The sequence below is a fragment of the Pteropus vampyrus genome, unplaced genomic scaffold (assembly GCF_000151845.1).
Source record: "Pteropus vampyrus isolate Shadow unplaced genomic scaffold, Pvam_2.0 Scaffold205, whole genome shotgun sequence".
Lineage (NCBI taxonomy): Eukaryota > Metazoa > Chordata > Mammalia > Chiroptera > Pteropodidae > Pteropus > Pteropus vampyrus.
In genome coordinates, this window is record NW_011888986.1 from 2274378 (window position 1) to 2279318 (window position 4941).

The following is a 4941-nucleotide window of genomic DNA, read 5'->3' on the forward strand; positions in this document are numbered from 1 at the left end:
GTGGATCTCCTCCAGCTCTGCAGAGTCCGTCATGGGAGCCTGCAAAGGAATGTTCCTGCATTCCAGTCTTCCCTCCAGCTCCAATTACCCTGCAGTTCACCCTAGCTCTCCGGAACTCCACATTCCCCAAAGGAACCTGTGGTATAGCCTAGACCATCCACTTCCCTGGGTCAAGCTGCTCACTCCACCACCCACCACCTCTGTGACTCAGGCTGTGCTCAGAGCTGGGGCAGCTAGAGTTTGGAGAGGAATGAGATGCAGATTCTGGATACCTGGCTGAGGGCACAGTGGGCTCAGCAGGAAGACAGAGGATGAGTACACCTTTGCCTGTATCACATTCAGTCTTCACATGGTGCTGGTGGGCCATTGAGAGTTGTCAGACCCTGATGGCTCACCTCCCTGTTCTGTGATTGCCTGCAGCTTTGTACACCTGGAAATGTGGGAATTCCACTGACCTGACTTTGGGCAAAAGAGAGAAGCTCAATGTTATGTACCCCTGACGTTTCTGAAGCCCGGGCACTGCTACCAGCCAGGAGGTAAATTGTGGTGTCATTGCGGGAGCAATAGCTATTGTTTGTATTAGTGGTGACACTAATAGGTGAGGTTTAACTTAAATTTCGATGTCTTTGGTTTATACTGAAAAGTCACATCATAATGCAACATTGAGAGAGAAAGTTATTTTCAGTTAACTGGATGCCTGGATGTGTGCAGTCCAATAATGGAATTGAAAGTAGAGGACAGAAGCACGCATCCCATGCCTGACTGTTGTGCTCTACCTAGGCATGCAAGTTCCCTCTTCAGAAACCTCCAGATGATCCCCAGCAATAGGTAACCAGAAAAAGAGACAACAAAACTTTGAACTCAACTAAATAGGAAGTATAGATGAAAATATGGAATTTTTTTTAGTTGCATGTATTTTCTTCAACTTTACTGAAATATAATAGACAATTATATTTACATTGTTCATATTTACATTGTACAATTCAATGAGTTTTTTCAATTATAGTTGGCATACAATAATATATTAGTTTCAGTTTACAGCATAGTGTTTAGAGATCTATATAACTCACAAAGTGATCACTCTACTAAATCTAGTACCCCTCTTCCCCCTTACATATTTATTACATTATTAACTATTTTCCTTGTGCTACACCTTATAACTCCATGTCTATTTTGTAACTACCATTTGTATTTTGCCCTTTTTTGCCATCTCCCACACCCCCTCCCACCTAGTAGCTTTCAAAATATTCTCTGTATCTAAGAGTTTATTTCCGTTTTTGTAGTTGTCGTTGTTTTATTTTGTTCTTTGGATTCCACATGTACATGAAATCATGCAATATTTGTCTTTCTCTATCTGACTCATTTCATTCAGTGCAATACCCTCTAGGTCCATCAAAGCAATATCTTTTTCCATCCCCTTCCTTTTAGTCTGTGTGTGTCTTTTAATCTGAAGTGAATTTCTTGTAGGCAGCATATGTATGGGTCTTGTTTTCTTATCCATTCAGCCATTCTATTTTTTGGTTGGAGCACTTAATTCTTTTCCATTTGAGGTACTTGTTGATAGGAATGTAGTTATTACCATTCTTTATTCATGTTTTTGATACATATTTTTTTTCTTCTTAAAGAAGTCCCTCCAATATTTCCTGTAATACTGGCTTGGTGCTGGTAAATTCCTTTAGCTTATTTTTTTCTAGGAAGCTCTTTATCTGTCATTCAACAATAAATGATAACTTTGCTGGATGAAGTATTCTTGGTTGTAGATCCTGGGTTTTCATCACATCAGATATTTCGTGCCAAGCCCCTCTGTCCTACATAGTTTCTTTTGAGAAATCAGCTTCCATTCTTATGGGTGCTCTCTTGTAGGTACCTAACTGCTTTTCTCTTGCTGCTTTTAAGATTCTCTCTTTGTATTTAACCTTTGGCATTTTACTTATGATGTGAGCCTCTTTGGCTTCATCTGTTTTGGGACTCTCTGAGCTTCTTGGGGTTATATGTCTATTTCTTTCACCTGGTTAGGAAAATTTTTCATCATTATTTCTTCAAATAGCTCTTCAACTTCTTGTTTTCCTTCAGATACTCCTATGGCATGGGTGTTTTTATATTTAATAATGTCCCATAGGCTCCTTAAATTATTATTATAGTCTTCGCTTCTTTCTATTATAGTCTTTGGCTTCTTTTTTCAATTTTGCCATTCTGATTGAGTGTCCTTGGCTTCCTGCTCTTCGATATGGGTGGTTTGATCCTCTTCTTTATCCACTCTGTTGATTCCCTCTAATATATTCTTCATCTCAGATAATGTGTTCTTCATTTCTGACTGGTTCCCTTTTATAATTTTCATTTTTATGTTTTTCATTTCTTTATTAAAGTTCTCACTGAATTTATCTATACTTCCCCTAAGTTCATTGAACAGCTTTATAACCAGCGTTTTAAATCCTGCATCTATTAGATTGCTTGACTCCATTATTCCTGGATCTCTGTTCTGTTGTCTCATATGGTTACTGCTTCTTTGTCTTCCCATTTTGACTGCCTTTCTGTGTCTGTTTCTAAGTACTAAGCAAAGCTCCTAAGTGTCCCAGGCTTATTAGCGTGGCTTTGTGAAGTAGATGTCCAGAGGCACAGTCCTGAGAGGGGTTCAGCTGCAAGCCAAGTTTAACCCCAGCTTGTGCCCCTGTTAAGATTCAGCAAGCAGTCCACAGAAGTTGTGCTTATAGTTGCCTCAAGAGGCCATGCCAGAAACTGAGGCCAGCTGCCACCAGTGTGAGTCTTAGAGTTGGCTCAGCAAGGGGCACTGGACTCCTCTGAGGACAGAATTGGATTTGGCTTGGGTGGGGCGGTGAGTTGGGGGAGGCAGAGTTTCAGGGAATACTCTGGGTGGAGTGACCTCTTATCTAGTTTGATAATGTCTCAGCTATGCCGGCACTGAGTCTGCACACTGGGAGTGGGGAGGGCTCAACAGAGGAACAGTGGATACTGCCAGCATTTCTGCCTGGGAGAAAGCCTCACCTCTGGCCCTCACTCCTATGACTCAGTGTCCCCCTGTAAGTCTCTGGTGTCCCCCGAGCAGCCAACACAGTACTGGTGCTCAGAGCACGCAAGTCCATCACTGCAAACATCTGCTTGCAGACACGGCCCCTTTAGGAGATGTCTGCAGCTGCTGCCTGCTGCTGCCATAACCTCTGTCCCACTCAACTGCTAGGGACTGGGCAGCTTCGCATCTTCATCCCCTCCTACCTTCTACCATTACAGGTTGATTAATTATTTATCTCCCTAGTTGTAATGCTTCTGTTCATCTAGATCCCAGGCAACTTTGCTTGCTGTTTACTCCTCATTTCTGTCACAACTTTGATTTGGTCGCCAGAGGGATGAGCAAAGCCTCTATCATCTACGCCATCTTTCCTCCATCTGAAAATATGGATTCTTCAGTGGACTTCTAAACTGTACTGGTGATACTAACTGTTGCAAAGAGGTCAAGGACTTGAGTAGATTATGACAAGTGTCCCTTAACTCCAGGCACACTGGGATCTTTAGAGTCTGACCCTAAAGACATCTGAGAGTCTACCCTCCACTGCAGTGCAAGACCCAAGGGAGGTAGGGATTTTGTCTATTTTTTTACTGCCATCATTCCCAGTGCCTGGCACAAAGTAGGTGCTCAGTAAATATTTGTAGAACAAGGAAAGGTCTGATAATGAAGAAGAAAATGTAAGCATCAGAATTAATACATGCTTTTGTCAGTTTGGTACATATCTGTTGTTTTTTGGTTGCCATCATCCTTTCCAATTTTTTAAATTTTTTATGTTTTTTGACAACGGTACAGCTCCCCACCCTCTTGTTTCAGAGCACTGCTCTGCACTGTTCTTAACCACTCTGTGTGAATTGGGTGGGGCTGCCCATCACATGGTGGGGATTGGATCCAAATATGCCAACAAATTGTTAGTCCCTGAGGAAGAGCACCTTGGGTGGACCCACAGCAGCCCACCATATGCAGGACTCCAACTTCCTAAGAGCCTGGGCTCCTGCCTGCCCCCACCCCCCTTCCCATGCCTGGAGTGTAAGCCTCCCCATTGTTTCTCAGAGATACCCAGGGTTCCCTAGACAAGAATACATTTTTGTCCTGTTTAAGTTCATCAGAGTTAGTTTCCATTGCTCCAAGCAAAAATACTCAAAGAAAAACTCTAGATTACAAAATAATGCACATTAATGTGAAGTTCTTTTTCCCAAATAGCTGTTATTAAATTGGTGATGCACTTGACATGTTAGAAGCAAGGAAATATCAGTGCTGGGTGCATGCTAGGTTCTGTGTACACCAACCTTGCACTGGCTCCTGCTCTGGCTCCCAGAGACCCATCCTCCACTGCCCACCTAGAGCACGATTCTGAAGTGAGCATCTGACAGTCTCACTCCAGCTTGAATTTTAGCAGTGAGTGTGTGGGGTTCCAAGTCACATCACAGGGCTCCATGAACCTTCTTAAATTATAGGCACACTTGTATCAGTGTGCGCATCATTTTGAGGAATGTGGTCATAGTTTTGTTCGGATTCTCACAGGTTTGTTCCCTAACTCCAGTGGAGACCCACTGACTGCGAGGAAAAAAAAAAAATCCATATTCCTTCACAAGTATATGACTCTTTCTGCTGCCTGACTTTCTGCTGTTTATTCTACAAATCCAATAACTGTGGAGCACGTATAATTCTTAGAATATGCTGGGATGTATTATGGTTCCACATTATGATACATGCAGCAACTTCCGGAATGTTCTCCCCATACAACATCCTTGCCTCTTGCCAGATGGCACCCTCTCCTCATCCTTCAACACTCCCTCCAGGCATGACTCCCTCTGTGCAACTTGGATTAACCCTCTGGAGAGAATTGGCTCCTCTGTGATCCAACTTCATCACCATCTACACAGATCTGTTTCTGCCCACGCGCAGCATGCTAATCTGGC

General features: G+C 42.8%; 1 long non-coding RNA gene across 1 annotated transcript in view; it reads left to right on the forward strand.

Annotated features, from left to right (window-relative positions):
* The first annotated feature begins 235 nt into the window (after nucleotides 1-235).
* The window catches only part of LOC111746918, a 25325-nt gene continuing 20619 nt past the window's right edge, over nucleotides 236-4941 (forward strand). The window contains exon 1 of the long non-coding RNA XR_002783322.1: nucleotides 236-536. This is a non-coding gene — a long non-coding RNA (uncharacterized LOC111746918). The remainder of the gene's footprint in view (nucleotides 537-4941) is intronic.